The 19728-nt window shown below is 37.5% G+C and overlaps 1 protein-coding gene across 3 annotated transcripts in view; it reads left to right on the top strand.

Annotated features, from left to right (window-relative positions):
* Window positions 1-4861: 4861 nt before the first annotated feature.
* ARHGAP15 (Rho GTPase activating protein 15) overlaps window positions 4862-19728 on the top strand; it is a 602975-nt gene continuing 588108 nt past the window's right edge. The window contains exons 1-2 of one of the 3 annotated variants that reach the window (XM_036912736.2): window positions 4932-5088; window positions 19187-19269. The gene's annotated coding sequence lies outside the window, so the exon portion shown is untranslated. Of the gene's footprint in view, window positions 5089-19186; window positions 19270-19728 lie in introns of all 3 variants that reach the window. The other 2 variants (XM_036912738.2, XM_036912735.2) reach the window with 2 other exon arrangements.

Below are 19728 nucleotides of genomic sequence, written 5' to 3'. Positions count from 1 at the left end.
AAGCAACAGTTGCTAACAATGTACACAGCATTTCTCTAAGTAAAGCCTCACAAAGGAACAGCATATCACACTAAGAACTTTCTTTCCTATTGTGGGGAAAATGGAAGTTCCTATGGCCAGGATCCTCAGTCCTAAACTACTTGATTCGGTAATTGGCCTACTGCTAGGCCAATCCATCTGCACCTGTAGGTAATAAGATATTATTGATTGAATCACTATATAAAGAGCTCTGCCCAGTGCTCTGGATGGAGGCAGAGATGGATTACAGACCTGCAGAGTTCTGAATGCAGAAGTGATTTTAGTGCTCGACCTACCACCATGAGAATAAAGCTGGGTATAAACCCTTTTACCCCAAGAATGTCCTGTTGTTATTTCTCAGTCTCACGAAATCCATAGTGAACTTGCCTGGGGCAATAACTCTCAGGCAAGACACCTATCAGTGGATGAGCTGAGAATATCTTCCATTGACCCACCTCTGCCATGGCTCAAACTCCCACTTTGACTAAGTGACATGCCTCTTTGCAGCAGAGGAGCACCCATTTACACCAGCCCACTCTCTCAAAATCTGGGTACTTCCAGGCTGTGTAGTATATTCAGGTCCTCCAGATGTCCCTGTCCTGTTCCTGCAGCAACCCCTGTGGCCTGTAGAGAGGGAGTGGGGGTAATTCCTACTGATTCCTGGTCTATGGATGCCTAGAAACAGGAACAAACCAAAACAGTCAGTGGACTGAACTCAGAACAGCTTGCCTGGCATTCACTCATGAGCCCTGGCTGCTAACCCTTTGCTCTGACAGTTGGGCTGTTCAAAAGAGACTAGCCCTATGACTTGAATGATGGGAATCAGGGATGGATGACTGTGACTAAGCCCTTGTAGAGTAAGAATATATGGAAAGACATTTGGACTCACCTGCGAGATCCTGAAGCTATCCTCACTGTCTTCACATTGTAGCCCATAAGACATTGGCACAATTAGGAAGCTGATGGCCTAGCTCAGGTATAAACACTAGCAATTGACCCTTCAGCAAATATAGCAGGTTGGATGCTGTGGATAAAGTGAAGGTTCCTATGGCCAGGATTCTCACCTGGCCCTGGTAGGCTAGCTCACTACACACGTGTGGGCAATACGTCATTATTGACTCTATATAAAGAGCTCTGCCCAGTCCTCTGGGTGACATGGTGGCATGGATGCAAGGTTGCAGAAGAGCAGAGATGAGATGAGACTGGAGTGGTGACAACACTGAGAACAGAGACTGAGACGCTGCAGTGGTAGAGAGACCCAGAGGCAGAGACTGGCTTGCTGCATGCAGACTCGCTCTGAGTGGACGGGATTCTAGTGATTGACCTGCCATCATGGGAATAAAGTCGAGTATAACCCTTTCACCCCAAGAACATTCTACTGTTATTTCCTTGGTCACATTGAATCCGTAGTGAGCTTGCCCGGGGCTGAAACCCATTGGCAAGATAGATACATAGGAAGTAGCATGCAGGTGGGATGATTCCCAGGTATGCCTAGTTGTCTTTGAAATATAGTGACTTGATTAATGCAAATCACGATGTCCTGTGTGTTCTAAACAATGCCAAAGGCAAGTGCCAAAGGAATCTGGGACCATTCGCCAGAGTTTCAACTGGTAAGGGATTGGCAAATTGATTTTATTGGCCTCTGCCCTATGGGTAAGTGTTCTAAATACAGCTGGGTTTATATGCACACTGAGTCTGACTTAATCCAAGCTTTCCCCTGTTGCCATAAAAACCAGGCTGCCACCATTAAGGAATTAGAGAAGCTGAGTGCCATGTATGGATACCCTCATTTAATAAACAATGATCAGAGAACATATTTTAAGATCTTGGTATGTAAGACTGGGCAAAAGATTATGACATTAAATGGAGGTTCCATCTCCCTTATAATCTGTAAGCAAAAAGGTTATAGATAGAAAGGAAGAATTGAATATTAAAGCAAGAGATTAAAGTATTAACAGGTAAAATCGTCTTGGCTAGGTAGACTAAAGTACTGTTCCAGGCTTTCATATTTTTAAATGATCAACCAGTAGGGCCTGCTGCCCCATATGCCAGACTAGGTGTCCCTGCAAGACATTCAGTAATACCATAAATACAGAAGTCACAGGAGACAGCCATTGCCCCAACTCTCATCACAGATGGACATACTATGCTGCCGAGAATAAGAAGCCCTCTCAGGCTTGGGAACGGCCTTACCTCCTGGAATTTGCAGTGGGACATCCCACCTGGATGGGTGAGTTACTTCATACCCTTGGGTAAGGAGGAACTAGCCAATCTCCAGTGGGGTCCCATTGGCTGCAAGCCAGACCTATGAAAATACACTAACCTTTGAATGAAACATGCACCATTGAAAGAGGGCAGAAGATGGGGGTCCTGGTCTGGCATATCTGACTCCCAACAGTGCTGCCTCCTCCACCCAAGTATTTATTAGACAGTCCCACAAGTGGCTGTGCTGCACAAATCTGTGGCTGTGGCTTTTATCTGGGTGGTTGGCCCCCTGCACTCTGGGTTAAGAAACAGGGAGACTCTGCTGAACCGTAACGAAAATTGCCAACCTTCTGTTCAAGGCACATTTTGTTTTCCACTTACACAACCATGTAGTTGCTACTTTTGTGCCCTGGACTGGAGGGCTTTATAGCACCTTAGAAGCCCTTACTAAATCCACCAAACAAGCCTTAAATGATAGCCAGGAAAGCTGGTCTTTACTGAGCACAGAAATGTCTCTAATGGGAAAAGCTGTCCTCCAAAATAGATGGCTTTGGGCATGACTACTTCTTTGCAAGGAGACACCTGTGCCACTATCTAAAGAAAACGTTATATGTCTATACCTGTTGAGTCCACTATGTATTATCTTTATTAAATGACATAAAAATACCTGGGAAAATGTCCTGAATGATTCTACCCCCAGCCTATGAGTCTTGGATTCTAAGGCTCTTTGTTAAAAAAAATTGATACTTACCTTAAAAATCATTACCTTAATCTGTGTTTTCTCTTACATGGCTCTACTTTGTTGCTATGGTATCTGCCTCCAATGCAACCAGCCGCCAAACGAGGCACCTCCGTGCTAATAAACCACTTGCTGACCGCTCAGGGCAAATTACAAAGGAGGGCAGCGTATAAAAATTTAAGAGCCGGTCACAAGACAAAAAATGTTGGAGGAGGTCATCGAGAGGACATGACCTCCAGCTGACCCTCTAGATGCATCCGGGCAACCTGAGGCTCTTAACCCCGCCTCCCCTGTCCTTGGCATGTACGTTCTGCCCACCTGATCCCACAGTGGGAGCCATTTTCAAAGATGCAGGCTTGAGTGAAAGCAATGTGGTGTTGAGACCTTCTGGACAGTATACAAGACAGAACCCAGTTAAGGCCTCTATGTAAACTTTTAAGTTTTCGGCGGATGGGTGCAGAGATCTACTTGTCTCGCAGCCACCTAAGGCCAGCCTTGTAAGTAAGTTCTTTTGCTTTTTAAACTTGCCACTAATTTGGAGCAGCTTGCCTCTTTCTTTGGTCTCTTTCTGCCCCTCAGAGTACAGGGGTGACTTTTACATTCCACCTAGGGAAAGCTTCCAAGTTGCGAGCCAGTTCTGGGAGATAGATGCTTTTTATTTGTATGTTCCACTATATAGAAAAATAACCTGAATCTCAGAGAACTTAAATGACCTGACCGAGATTAAATGCATAGCAATAGAATTGAGGCCTGAATTCTGATTTCCTCACTTTCATTGTTGTGTTCTTGTCACTTTCTCCACAGTGCTAAGGACAACATTGAGTACAAACCTTCAGGTCTCTTAAAAACGTGCATCCTGGAACAGCAATTGACATTGAGTTCTAGGATCAATCTGAAATAGGATTTCAAAAAGGAGAGTCCTGGAGAAATTAGATCAACTTGCGGGGACATGTCATTTTTAACTGGGTCCATATATACTAAATATATTTTCAAAGATCATCTTTGCTTGACAATCCCAACTTTCCTCAGATTTCTATCTAGATTTCTAGATAGTCTAATTTGGTTTGTATAATAGGAGGTTATGATTGAACTTTCTCATGTATTTGGAAGAATTTTTTCCTTTTCTGAATATCCTATAAATCTCATAAAACAAGCTGAGACTGGACATCTAGGAGCCTATTTCTTGAGCTCCATGGATCAATGAAGATACACATCCAACAGTTATTGTTGAGACCTTCCCCACCCCAAAATAGGTCTTGGATTTGTTGAAGTTTGCCATAGATGGGCACACAGCAGTATGCCATGATACTCTTGGGTCATTATTTTATTTTTCCCCTTACGACAGGCCACACAAAGAATCATTCAGCTGGAGAAAAAGCTCTTCAGCAGGTTTCAGAACTGCTAGAGAGGACACAGGGTGAGAGCCACCACCAGGGAAAATGTCACAGCCAGTGGCTAGATGAGCACCCTCCTTTCTCCCAGGCCCTGGGTTGTATTCTCTGAAGTTCTGATGCAACCTGTCCAAGGCCTCGTGGACTTAGTCAGAGGAGCACCTCTTTGTGGGTCCATCCATTAGTAAGACAGAAGGACCTGCCCTATAAACTGGAGATGGCTTTTTGGCTTCCCAAGTCAATAAACAGAGCCTCCTGATAGCAAGTGAACTTATTCAAGCAGAGAGTTAGGTTTTCAGCCCTTGCTAGAAGGCAGAGAAAGAGGAAGTTTCCTAAGAGCCTAGCAGCCTGCTCCTCCCCCTTCTAAACTTTCAACCACACATTTTCCCCATTAAATCAGAATTGGTGAAATCCACGTAAATGTGTAGTGTTTGAAAAATTGTAAAGCACATTGAAAAATATCAATATTGTTGACTATACAAGGCAATTTCTTCTAATCGAGTAATGTGATGTATGTGGTTAACTGTATCTACGCAGGAAGTGGTTTTATTTAAAAGTTTTGTGCTCACCCCCACCCCCTGCCTTTTTTTTCCTCCAGTACTGAAATTAAGCATCCAACGTAGGCCTACTCTTACGACATGTGACTTGACTTTACTGTTTTCCGTTTTTGATGAAAGAGTCATGAACAGTTAGAAGTTGATGGCAATTTCAGTAACAACTCATCACCAAGAAAAGGTAAGTTTTAATTTTATATTGAACCTGAAATCTAAACTTGAAAATGTTTGGCAGAGTACATTGTACTTTCGTGTGAACATATAAACATCTCTACAAAAATGAGGTGTTTTCCTCTGTGATTAAAATATGTTTGTGTCTTTGATTGCAGAAAAAAATATTCTTCATATTTGCAACTATCAAATTCTAAAGTCCTTGAAAACATATTATACTAGGATTGTTTACTAAGATTTTATACTAAAATATTAAAGACAGAATAAGGTATAGTTTTGGGTTGAACATGCTTTTAGAATAACTGATGGAGCAAATGTGGTATTTTGTATTTTAAACTGATTTATAAAATATGTACTATTCAGGATACAGATAATGAAAGAGGCAGTAACAGTAAGAAACAACATCTGAATTGCACTGTGAAAGAAACCCTCCGTAAAATGTTGTATTAAAGTTAGCATCAGAAACCCATGAAACAGTACAGCTTATTAAAAATGTGGTTTATTAAATAGCTATTAAAAATCAAGAAGGTTTTAAAATGTAAAAGAAAGCTCTCCATTATGACATTTGATATTTTTTTCCTGAATTTTAAAAAATATACAGTGAAATAAGAATAAGTTTATATTTCATGAGCAAAACTCTCTTTACTAGAGAAGTCATAGCTGACTTTCACCGAAGGTTACTTCTGGGAAAAGAGGCAACTTAGATATATATTTATGTAATTATATAGTTTTCCTTCTTTGAGATTTTTCAAAATAGTAACTTTAGAAGTGAAAAAGATTTGTTAAGCATAAATTGACTAGGACTTTTCTTTTATATTGACATCTTGCTTTTACAGAATGTTTTGTGTGCTGTAGCATATGTACAGAAAATATAAAAGTATTGCTAATCTCAGAGACAAATACCTAAAATAAATCTGACTGTAGATTTTGAAAGAATTTTAATAAAAGCTCCAGATATGATCCACTCTTTCCCAATATTATTTTTATTGTGCTGTTGGATGGGGAAGTGATGGCCCCCACAACACCTATTTTTGTGTGTTATTAAAAAATGGTTACAGGGTTGATAAGTGGCAACAATTCTTTTCTTTTATTGTGTTCTATTGAAAGACACATATAAATGTTTTTGATGTGGTCAGTTTAGTAGGAAATTATTAGGCATACTAGTATACTCCACTTTAAGACCTCTTCAATTGTCAATACAGTAGCTAGCTACTTGTTGACTATTGACATGATCACAAAAAATAGAGATTAGGATTTGGCATTCAATACATTTTTTATTGTTGGAGTGTAAGAAGATGCTGGTGATATGCATTTGCTTTGATATTCTGATTAGTTTTTCAATTTGTTGCATTTCTTCACAATGAAAAGGATTATTTAAATCTGTCTTCAATATTGTGGTTCTGAACCTCTGCATCTATAGAAGCTGTATCATTCAGATAGTTTTGGTTGATATGTTATTACTTTATTCATTTTATTATAAAAGAACACGACATGAATAAACATGTAGCATGTACACATTATCAAGAATGAATATCCACATAAGCATTTAGCACTGAAAAATACATCCACTACAGTTTTTAAATGATTTAATATTTTTAAAAGCCAAATTCTTTGTAAAAAAACTGTTTCTTACAGAAACTTAAAAAATATATTTTATGGAAGGTGAGTAAAACTAGGAATTCATTAAACATAGCTTAGGATGGATTTATAAAGAGCAACAAATTGAGATAACTGATGGACATATAAACTAAAATACTTGCAGAATTGTTCATAAAAACAAGTTATTCATTATCTCTTGAATGTACAGGCCGAAGTTTAAAAGAGCCAATTACAAATGAGTTAACTATAGGTTACTATAGAGTAACTATAGGTTACTTTATACATTTGAAGTAAATAAATTAGCAGATTTTGGTGAAATGAAAGCAATTCAGAGGATCTCATTTGTAAAGTCATTTCAGAGCTGATTTATTAAAAAGATATATCATACTTTTCCACTTTGGGCCAGCAGTCAGTAAAATTCAGAAAGGAGATGTTTTTCCTTGACTTTCTTCCTCTTGTTCTTTTTCAATGCTGTGCCCTGGAGTGGGCTACCCCGTCCTTAACTTAGGGTCACCCAGCCTTGGGCCCTCGACGGACAGACACCCCTTTGCTCCTTCCATCCCACTCCCACTGTCCTTGAAACTCATCTGTTCCCAGCACCTTGGGCATTTGATAAAATTAATCTGTGCACAAAGAAGCCTACAGAGCTTTGTTTCCTTTAACTTCATTGCCAAGCCTCCCCCACCACTCCCAGAAGAATTAAAAAAATTTTTTTTAATTTTGATATGGTAGTCACATACAATATAGCAATTTGAGCTAATATTTTGCTAAAATTATACAAGAGGTTTACATGTTTTTAGAGAGTAATTATAACAATTTATAAGAATTTTAAGTTTAGCAAATATAGTGAAGTTTATGATTTTAGTTGACTTTCTTTTTAATTTGGAGTGATTTGGGCTTAATTTTTTTTATTGAAGTATAGTTGATATGCAATATGATATTGGTTCCAAGTATACAACATAGTGATTCAACTTTCCAGTAGAGTTTTAATAAGGTATCTCAGCAGGCAGGATCCAAAGGAACAGCTAAGTGTTGAGGACTTTAGTCTCAATTAAGGAGACTGATGTCATAACCAATAGTTAGGCAGGAATATTATGGGGCAAAACAGGTGTTTGGTTAACCACTGGCCATGCCTATAGTACTTAAACACAGAATTTCTGAGAGTGTTATATATATATATATGAAGGATCTATCACAGAGATGTGTCCATTTTTCTAAGATATTCCTGAAGAGATATACATCGTATAGTAGATGAAAATTAATTGCACTGTATCTTAAGACCATTTTGGTATTTCCATACACTTAGAAATTATTAAAACATAATAGGTTGTTTTCTATATATATTTTAAGAATCATCTAATATCCTGAATTGAAATCTTTGGGTACCAGAAGCACAATTTTTGTACTGTAAAAGAAAGGCTATATAGCTAAACTTCAAAATGTACTTATAGATATTCCAAATTTCAGCTTACAGTAGACAAAAAGTCTTGTTAGTGAATGTGAACAAGTGATTTAAATTTAGCCTAGGCAAAAGAGCTAGCCACTGATATGGATAACTGAACAATACAAGGAGAGTCAGGCATGGCTGGATCCAGGAGCTCACTCAGGTTTATCAGGATAAAGTCTCATTTTCTGAATGCCTTATTTCTTTTTTCACTGTGCTATAAGCACTCTCTGTGAAGTGCATAGAATGGACAAGAGAGCTTCAGATTTACATCTGACTTTTTCAGCAAATTCTATGGAAAAATTTGCCTTTCCCCATCACCACAGCAAAGGTCTCAAAGTGAGATCTGATTGGACTGAGTTGTGTCATGTGACTATAGTTGACCTGACCAATTGACTCTGAGACACAGACACCCTGAGTGACCGACCAGGCCTAGGTCACAGGCCTATTTTTGCATTGAGGAGCCACCTATGCCAGATGCCTCTTAGCTGAAAACAAAGGTCTCCACACACAGAAACTAAAATGCTTTCCCAAGAAGAAAGGTGACTTCATTTCTTACAGGTAAAAGCCACAGAACTTTACTACACAGCCATATATGGTCACATGTAAAAGCATAACTTACTCAAATTCTCCAGACCCCCAAATCTCAGAAATATAGTGTCAGTTTAATAGGCTTGAATGAAACAAGTGTTTCAATTACACAGAATTTTAAAATGTTTTTCAACAGCTGCTCCATGTATGAACCCCTGCCCCACAATACTTGGCTTCTAAAAGCTTATAATCTAGTAGGATTATTATATTATTAATTATCATGAAAACATAATTTGTCAAGTACCATAAAGTGATATAAGGAATGTTTTATTAGGATTCATTCATCAAACATTTTTGTATTTCTGTTATGGGCCAGGCAATAAACTAGAGAATTTTATGGGTGTTACGTCATTTGATCATATCCTGTTGGAGCAATTAGAACCGTTTTAGAGGAAATCTTTATAGTAGTTTTCTGAGAAAGCTAGGTTTGGAACATGAGACACATTCCAAGGGACAGGAAGGGACATGGCAAGGCACAACAATGTGGAGTATCAGAGAATTTCCAAGGAAGAGTGAGCTGTGTAGTTCTGGTAGGTAGAAATACAGTAGTAGGAGGTAAGGCTGGAAAGAGTTTGAGATACTAAGTGGACATGCAGAGCAGAGTACGACCAAGAGTAATAAGTAACAATTGTTCAGCAGGGAAATACATAATTGGATGTTCACATCTCGCATTTTGATGGGCTCTTCCAGAGTCAGGGCTTATTTGCTTCTTCCATGTATCTCACTGTTGGTGACATGCCCTTAAGGACTGTTTGCAGCCCCAGGCAGTGAAGGGAGGTATTCCTGAAAGACCAGGCACTGGCTTTCTTTCCCCAGGTGCCTTGAGGTTCTTACATGGGCTGTGGTTATAATGATTTTTTTTTCATTTTATGAAAGTTTCTTCCTGTTTTTTTTTTTAAATTTAAGAATAGATGAGGCAGCAGGATAGTTCAAAATCAAAATAAACCTAAATATAGAATTCTAAAGAAAATCTTTCTTATATTTCCATTTCTATATACTTCTTTTCAGTCCCACCTTAACCCAACAGGTAACCACTTTCATAGTTATTTGTTTTAATCCTTTACAGCTTCTTTGTTCAAAAGTATATGTATATATTGGTGCACGTATGTGTGTGTGTATGCATGTTTATTTTATTAGGGGTAGCATACTATATACACCTTTACATCTGACTTTTTCAGGAAATTCTGTGGAAAAATTTGCCTTTCCCCATCACCACAGCAAAGGTCTCAAAGTGAGATCTGATTGCACTGAGTTGTGTCATGTGACTGTAGTTGACCTGACCAATTGACTCTGAGACACAGACACCCTGAGTGACCAGGCCTAGGTCACAGGCCTATTTTTGCATTGAGGGGCCACCTATGCCAGATGCCTCTTAGCTGAAAACAAAGGTCTCCACACACAGAGACCAATTTGCTGTTTTTCTTTTAAGAATATTTTAGAGATATTTCCATAATAAAAATAAGAAAGTGAATAGTTCTCTTTTTTATAGCTATACAGTATTTCACTGTGTTGCTGTATCATACTTAATTTAGCCAGTCTCCTAGTAAAAGAGTGATGATTGTTTTTAGTTTTTTGCTAATACAGTGGATATTTTAATGAAATGAAAATATGTCAATGGAATGAATTCCTAGAAATACAAATTGTCTATAAGTCAAGAGATAAAGTAATTTTGGAAGGTTTTTGCCAAGTTATCCTTTACATTAGTTGTAACTCTTGAACTTCCACCAGTATTGAATAAGGAGGCTGGTGGACACTCGCTGGACTTTCCACCAGATTACGTTGCCAAACTTCAGGTTTTGCCAATCTGTAGAAACCAAAAAAAACTATTATTTGGTTTTATTTGGTATTATGTTATTCTGAATGAGCTTGAGTTTGTTTTTAAAAGATTAAAGTCTATTTGTTTTTCATGATCAGAGAATGTATTATTTCTCACTTGTTATTATTAAGGATCAAAAGCAAAGTGAAATTGAAGCCTTAGAACAAGATGTCAAAAGAATTGCAGATAGCATCTGAAAAACACTCTTTATAAAGCTTGAAGTAGACAGTAACTATATAAGGGATGAATACGAATGTTGAAATGAAGGAGAAGAGAAAAGGAATGAAAATAAAGGAAACAAAGAAAATGTATCCAGAAACTCAACAAGGCCTCAGGGAGACTGAGACAGATGAGGAGTGTCATTAGCTCAAGCAGGTAAGTTAACCTGAAAGAGAAGGAAGGGCACTTTAGTGAGTGTGTGTGTAGATGAACTAGATATCCGTAAGATGAAGGGAGGAAAGGAAGTAGAGGGAATACATTCTTCAGGGTTTCTATCTTCTCTGAAATGGTAGGAAAGCTTGTATGAGAGGCAGTATTTATAGGATGCCAAAGAATAGGTAGAGTATCTTCTTTTAAAGCCTGGCCTTGTTGTATACATATGTAATAATGGTGGATCTCAAAGTTGACTTCTTTTTTTCTTTTTGTGGGCCCCAGCCAAGTTCAATTCAATTCCATAAATAATTTTGAACTCCCACTAATTATACTGTGCTGGCCAGAAATTACTGGGGACACAAAGAATCAGTGTGATGTCTAACCAGTAAAATCTTTTTAGATACTTTAATGCACAAACACAAGAATTTGAATTTAAATGTGTAAGCATAAAAGAAATGCTATAGAAATATTACAGAACATGTTATTGTCAGAATCCTTAAGATTGGGTTTTGCCAAATCCAGTGGCCATTTATGTGTCTTCATGTTATCCATTACCTGAGCTGCATTCTATGCAATTGACACACCTTCCCATTGACTCTCTCTCTTATTTCACTCTCTCCAAACTAACTGGATGCTTTTTCTCTGTCTACTTTTCTAACTCTTCCTCATCATCCAACCCTCTAGATGTTGGAATGTACTGAACTCAATCTTTAGATTTCTACTTTCCCTCAGATCTTGTCTTCTAAGTTATTACTAGGTGACCTCATAGCACCATGAGATTAAATACTGTGTGCTAATTAGATTTCAAGACCAAAACTTTATCCTTAGCACAAAAACTATAAATGCAACTGACTACTCATCACCTACACTGGAGTATCTCACAGAAACATCAAAATCAATATGTTCGAAACTAAACTCTTAATTATTCCCCTCCTGCCCCCAACCCAACTTGCTTGTTCCCTATTTTCATCCATGTCAGTTCATGGTACCACCATTCATCTATCATTCAGAACAATAAACTAAGAATTACCCTCAATTTCACTCTTTTCCTTCACACTTTCTAACCAAACCACTTCTTTTCATCAGCAATCTGCAGAATCTGCAAAATATTGACTTAGCTCTCATTATCCTGTTTACTTAACTGTTTTCAATAATGGCTCTTAGAAAATTATACCTTTTTTTTCAAATTAATGGTTATTTTTATCTATTATCATTTTTTGTTGTTGTTGGTACAAGTACTTCCCCTCAAAAGAACCCCTTTAAATGAATACACTCAAATATGTGACATGTTGATGACATCACAATTTTAGATAAGACCACTCACTAACTTGCTTTTTACTTTCAAGTGAGAGAAAACCTATACAAAACATATGTAGTAATGTTGATTTACACAAATTTGAATGAACTCAATAAGGATAAAGAGGTGTCAATGTCTAGAACCTTCCAGTCAGGTTTTCTTTTGGCCCTCAAGGTGTTTTTCTGTGTTGCAACTTATTATTAAGCGTACTCTGAGGGCAAGAAAACTGTAAGTCTCACAAATGTGAAAATACTGTGAAGAAAAAGATGCATGAAAAAGGAAATTTAGTAAATAAGACACTTTTTTATGTTACATTTCATGCACAATTTGCTTTTCTGAAACTCAGAGGAAATAACCTACCATGTGAAAAATTTATTGCCATAAGCTGATGGGAGACACCCACTGTGTCTAAGCTTTTAAATATTAAACTATTTTGCTAAAACCATGGTATTAAAATTGAATAATTTTATGTTTACTCTAGATTCATTTCTTAAAATCTAAGAGAACTTTTTGTTTCATTAGTCACTGATGTAATGCCAAACTTAGAGTCAAAATGAGATATTTTTTAAAAGAACTATGAAAGGTAGGATGCTTAGGAAATTGGGTGCTGAGTAAAGGGGAGATCTTATTTCTGTTCATTTATCTTTCTGCTTTAGTTAATTTCATATTAGAATTTTAAGGGCTGGAACTGAGTGATGGAGATCATATCTTTCTACTAACTGTACTGGGAAATCTGGTATTCTGAGCCTCCTTATAACATTACTTATTCATACAGCTAATGGAATATAGGGTGGAAAATGAGGGTTGATGACCCTAGTGGTATCTCTGACACTGTGCTAGGTACTGCAGTGTTATAAAAAAATAGGCAATGGTTTCTTAATCTCAAGATGCTTACAATAGCACAAGACATTCCTCAATATAATTTAGTGTGGGATTGTGAGTTATAATCAACACAGCTATGATCACACTTATATATAATGCATATTATATATCCAGTGTTTTGCATATCTAATAGCATTTGATATTTACAAAAATCATGTAAGGGCATTAATATCCCCATTTTAAAGATGAGGAAGTTAAGGTTAAGCACTTGAATGGCCAAATTTACAGAGCTGTTTGGTAGGCTGTCATGATTTGTAAGCAGATCTGGGTAATGCAAAATCCTTGTTCTTTTCACTATGCTATGCTACAATTTCTAAACCTAAGTGTCAGCTGTTAAGCAATGCTGACTTCATTCATGAGGCCCTGGAGTCTGAAAGGGTCTAAAAGAATCCTGCTTTGTTTGCTGCCTGAAAGAGTGCCATCTGTGGAAAACCTGTTGCTTGTTTGCAACATACATTACCTTCTGTAGCAATGTGAAACGCATAAAGAAGTAATCATTTTTTGCCTTGTTTTCTGTCATACTGCAGGGACCTTTTCTATTTGCTTTTTTCTCTCTCCTCTGGACCCTATGTCTTCCCTCAACCCTTAAATCCCCCAAATTCCTCCTTAGACTGTGCTGTTCATTATGATAGTGACTAGTTGCAAATGGCTAAATTCAGCACTTGGAATGTGCCTCGTCTACATTGAGTGTAAAATAAAACATCAGATTTTGAAGACTTCATACAAATAAGAAGAATGTAAAATATCTCGTTAACATTTTTTTATTAATTATATGCAGAAATTATAAAATTTTGACATATCAGACTAAATGAAGTATATTACTGAAATTGATTTCACCTATTTCATTTTTCTTATCTACTGTAGCTACCAGAAAATTTAAAATTACACATCTGACTTACATTATATCTCTATTGAGTGGCACAGATCTAAGCCATCTTCTCACATGATTCCTTTGATACTCTTATCCATCCTTATGATTTAATTTAATCCCTCCTCCAAGATTCTTTCCCCCAAATAATTTTTTCCACACACCTACCTGACATAAAAATAAGTAAATAAATAAATAAATTTATTTAATCCCTTAAATATGGTGCTTAAATTTCTATCTTTGGCCTCAGTGTCTCTCCCAGTATTGTTTCTCATTTCCAATTGTTATTTCATACCTTCCATGAGGTCCCATTGACGGTGCAAACTGAATCTGACTCAAGTTAAACCCATAATCTTCCCCACAGAATCCTTCTCATTCTCCTAACTTTGGCTAAGGTACTTCTGTTCCTCAAGTCACCTAAACAAGTAATCTTGGGATCCCTCTGGAGTCCTGTGTATCATTTACTCCATACATCTAATCAATTGCCATGTTTTAAGGGCATCCACTCCCTTCTCTCTATTTTCCATATTAAAATAATTACTAATCAGTCATCCATTAAATCTTTTCTAGACTATGGCAAAGGGGTCTTGCCTCCCATCTCTCTTACCTCTTTATTTTACTTATTTCAGATTTATTTTATGTCTTCAAGTTAATAGTTGGGTTCAAGTTAATTAATATAAGTAAGAGCATCTATTATCTATTTATATTCTATCTAGTTTAAAAAGTGATTCTGCATAGATTATTTTACATGATCTTCCAGCAAGCTAGTCAGAAAAGCAGGAGCTTTTATTAGATTTAATAGAAGATAATGATGCATGGAAAAAGTGAATTATTTGAGGACATGTTGAGAACAAATTTCTCCCAAATTCTGGTCCAGGACTATTTTTATTCCTTACAGTGATAGTAAAAATATTAACAGCACAGTCTGGGAAGTCAGGAAAAAAGTTCAATCCCAGACTTCACCACTTGCTAGATATTATTTATGTTATTTTATGCAAGTTACTTAATCTCTATGAGTGTTTTCTCATCTATAAGTTAGGGACTTTCCTCAGAAGGTAAAAAATAAACTAATGTGTGTAAAAAGCTCTGCCTAATTTGTGACACATACTATTTGCTTTAAAAAGGTTAAATGTACTGCAAGTAGCAGACATAATAGTTTTATCATGTTGTCTTTAATCAACTGATGCCCATTTTTTTCCTTCATTGTGATATAAAAATCTTGCTAGGATAATTTTGGTTCGTTTCAGTTATAAGAATTATGATAAGATTATGAAACTCATCAAAAGCAATTTCTTGCTATTAGTTTCATTTCCTCAGTACAGCTGCGTGGGAGAGTGCTGTATAGCTGTATGGGAAGAGAAGGAAGGAGGCTCACTTTTGTTTGTTTACCAGTTTTTGGTTGATATAGAGATGTTCCTTGAGGCAGCTCAAGATGTGTCCTTACCCAAAATGCCCTTTCCATTTGAAGAATTAATATCCAACACACAGAACAATTCAAAAAGTGGTAGGCAGTCGCTGACTCTTGGACCTGAAACTAAAATAAAGCAGAGAAAAACTTCACAGAGACAAGGAGAACAAACGTAGAATTCTCTTCACCCACTTTTATTTATAACTAACTTTTGCCAAGATTGGAAAGGTGGTAACAGATGAAGCAGTCATGCTGGGGTCCTACCTAAGTGATTCTGAGAAGGAAAAATAAGAAAGGAATTTGAAAAGTTAAGGGTCTGAGTTGCTGATCCAGTTAGAGAAGTCTTTCTAGTTGTGTTTTGTTTCCCCCTGGGGAAACCTGCTCAGGATGTATGGATATTGAGGTTGAGTGAATACACTAATTTCAGTCTTAATTCTGAAAGCAGTTGGTATTAGGGCATCAATGAGAGGAAGGTGTGTCCTTGGGAGGTGACTGGCCAAATGCTCAGGAGCTGGGTGGCTGTGGTGTCTCTGGAGAACTAGCTATATTCTACACCCCAGAGGGCTTCAGATAGAAACCTGGCTTTAAGACAGAGGATTAGCAAATGGGCCATAGCTTCAGGGTGAGAAACCAGCCTGAAGGGTACACTAGGGACCAGGCAGCAAGGCAGATGGGTGGAGAGCGTGGTTTGTGGCAGGGGTGGGGTGGGGGGGCAGAGGTTGTTGTGAATTGCCCCCACCAGGATGCGGTGTATCTCAAGTTGGACTGACAGCTTTTGGTGTGATGTAGGAAAGAATAATGTGAATCCTGTGATACTTGGGACTAGGACTCACAACCATTCTAAGGCGGTGGCAAACCTGGCCTTGTTGGAAGTTGGAAATGCTCGTAGTACCAGAGGAATTAGGGACAGAAGGGATTTCAGACAGGCCCCAGGGTTGGTAAGATCCTTGATAAAACACTGAAAGATGTAATGTCTGACTTTAAGGAGTCCAAGGTCAATTTGGGCATAAGAGACACACAACTCAAATAGAGAACAGGAAACAATAGATGTCAGAATATGATTATCTGCCAAAATATAATGGGAACAGTAAAGGAGGTCAGAATAGAGAGGAGGTAAAGAGGAACTTGCTTAGAAACAACGAAGAGTATAGTGCAACATCCTACTCTGGGTAATTTGAGATCATGTTGAAAAAATTATACTAATAAATGAAATAATATCTCCAGTGAGCCTCTTTCTAAAGCAATGGTACAAAAACTCACTTGGTTTTGTTTTCGAATTCCAACCCTACAAGCCTCGACTTAAAAATAATAAAATTTAGAAAATGATAAGAACACACAGAGCTGTTTTCAACATGCACATCAGAGGAGCAATGCTTGGTGAGGTGATGGACACTTAGGGTCACAGTCACAAGTACACCCACACCAGTCAGGACAGGTCTTTGCAAATCAAGTGGGAAGGGACAGAATCTCTGGATCAGCGAGAACTTGTCCTGTTTACAGAATATAGAAGCTTCCCACCCTCAGCTGAGGGCTCCCATCCTTACCTCAGCCAGTTCTCCACATCTTAGGATTTTTCAAAAGAAGACATACAGACACACATCTTCTTTTTTAAAGTAGAAACCCTCATTTTTCAATTGGAAACTGATTCAAAATATTCTAAGACATTGTTCAACCCAAACAACATATGTCTGTGGGTTGAATCTCGTTGTCAGTCTGCCGGTTTTCCACCTTTTTTTGAATTTATAGCTGCTCCTAAGAAAGCAGGAGCAGAGTGTAATGATTAGAGAGCACTAGAATCCTCCAAATAACCTCTGTATGCACAATAAATCCCAATAAATGTTTAGAGACACCAGTGCATTGTTCTATGAAAAAAATAACCTACTTATGTATAGCATTTTCACTTAGGTCCTTATTTTGTTTGTCCAATTTTCATGACTGATTTAATTTTCCTAACTTGAGAGAACAAACTTTTGTTCTGCTGCCAAGCCTCCTCAAAGCGTTCTTTCTAACCATTAAAACATATCGCCAAAAGGTTAACTTTTCTAAATCATAGCATATCTAGTAATCCTTAATTTGCCTGATATTTTTCAAAAGCACATGGTATAAGGTAGGGGCCAGAACAGCTACACTTGTATGGATGCATTGTTGTAGAGGAGATAAAAAAGACATTTCTACCTTGGGTGTGATAATAATAGTAACAAAATTGAAGCACATGTGCACACATGCACATGTGTAATCCACAGAGCACAGAATGGGGAAATGCACAGAGCCCAGGTGTGGTTGTAGAACCCTTTCATACATGTGCTCTCTAATAGCAGATCAGCATCTCAGCCTCAGAAGGAGCTGGGAAAGGATGTAAGTGGATAGAGGGAGGACAGACAGAAAAAGAATTGCTGCTCAGTAATATTAAAATTAAATAGATAATCCTGACAGCCATTTTAAAACTCTACATATTTATGCATTCCCTTTTGACTTCAATATGCCCAAGGCTAAAATCCTATGTTTTGTTTTGTGAGAAGCCTAAATTGAGATGGAAATTTGGCCACACTACTTTAAATTACAGTAACACCTGATTAAGTGGAATCTTGTTAGATAAAACACCTAACGGTCAGCTCTACCTCCCCACCCCAGGGAGAGGCCGCTGAACTCTACTTTGGGGAAGGAGAAGTAAAACACAACTTGTTTAAATAGGGGATCTAGCCCGCAAACCACTCCTGGATTGAGGTTCCTAATAATAGTGTCAAGGCTCTTCAGGAGATTAAGACAATAAGAGCCTTTACTTGGCACAGAAAGAAAAGGTACATTTTAAGATATACAATACATGCAACATATTGAAGGATCTTTAATGACAAGGATTAAAACTGAACAAAAATGTTCAGTTTAAACAATATGGACTGGTAGATATTTTTGGCTATTTTGATATTTTTGGCTTCATGAAAGGAAGACTCATTGCCCCCAAATTTCAGATTAAATTTGAGTGGAACGAGAAAATTTCGTGGAATTTGTTTTGTTCTCACATCAAATATCCTTTGATGTTTAACAAGCAAGAAAACTGTTTTCCAAGTTTTTAAACTGATGTTGTTTTACTCACACTTACATATTTCAGGATATAAACATTTAGAAATACACTGAAAGTTATACAATAGATACAGATTGCTTGTGTATGACCCTTTTGGGTTTTCTTTAATGTAAAATAAATCATTTTGCAGCAATAGTTAGGACTGGATGTGTATTCTTGAGTGCTAAACATCCTATTTGAATCAATCTCAAATAGAATATTCATATACTGGTACATCTATATATGATTTATGTACCTATCTGTTTAGCTACCTACTCACTTCTCTCACTACTCCCAGCTATGATCCATACCACTGCCCCCTAACAGTGGCATATTTGAAGGTGAAATGTATTCCCAGAAAACTTAATTAGAGCAAAAATATTAGCAAATACGAAACTAGTAGCAATGGGCTTTAAAAATGAAAAGATACTATAGTAATTAGTAACAGTTTTAGAACAATACACATGTAAAATTTTAAAAAATCTTTAGATAATTCTGAACACTTGTTTCTCATCAAAGTTGAGTGTGCATCTGAATTGCCAGGGGGTGATGGCCCCACATGAGTTTCTTAGGTCCATCCTCAGCCTTGCTAAATGGAAATGTCTTTGGGAGGTGCAGTGAAGTCTACATGTTTATGAATCTCATACTGACTCTTGAGAATCACTGCTCTATAGATTTTTTCCTTCTCACTACTAGAACCATTTGTTCATTTTCAACTGAAGTTATTTCAGACCCTAACTCACAGGAGAAATAAAAAGTGTATTTATTTACAGGAGGATCCTGGACCCAGGACTTCAGCAAGTCACGCCTTCCTCATTAGGCATTTGTTTGTCTCTTATCACGACTTCCTCTGCTGGTAACCTGGTTATTCATTGCTTTATTTGCCTTGCTAGATTTGAAGTCCTACCTCTCTACTCCAGTCTTCTTTGTGGGTGATTTATACCTACAAGATCTAAATTCCCTTTGAACAAAAACCCAGTAATCAGAACTCTGACACGTAGTTACAAACATCCTAGTTGATAACAATCTACAAATCTGAACTTCTGAGTATTGCCCCTCTTATATTACCAGTGCTTATTTCTTCCACCTGTTGGATAAATCTTTCTATTCAGTCGGGATCCCCAGTTGCCAATGTTTACCAAGTCTGACCAGAGATTTATATAATTACCAAACACAACTGCATCTCTTGCCAGTGTTTGCAGATAGGAGAGCTCTGAAGCATCTCTTCACTTTAGATGGAGAATCAGGTCCTGGTCTTTATCACCTCAATAAATCATGAGAGATGACAGGTCCTTCTAATTATATATTTATATAC

The sequence above is a fragment of the Manis pentadactyla genome, chromosome 8 (assembly GCF_030020395.1).
Source record: "Manis pentadactyla isolate mManPen7 chromosome 8, mManPen7.hap1, whole genome shotgun sequence".
In the NCBI taxonomy this organism is placed as follows: Eukaryota; Metazoa; Chordata; class Mammalia; order Pholidota; family Manidae; genus Manis; species Manis pentadactyla.
Note: the sequence above shows the minus strand (reverse complement) of the source record. Positions and strands in the feature narration are given on the sequence as shown.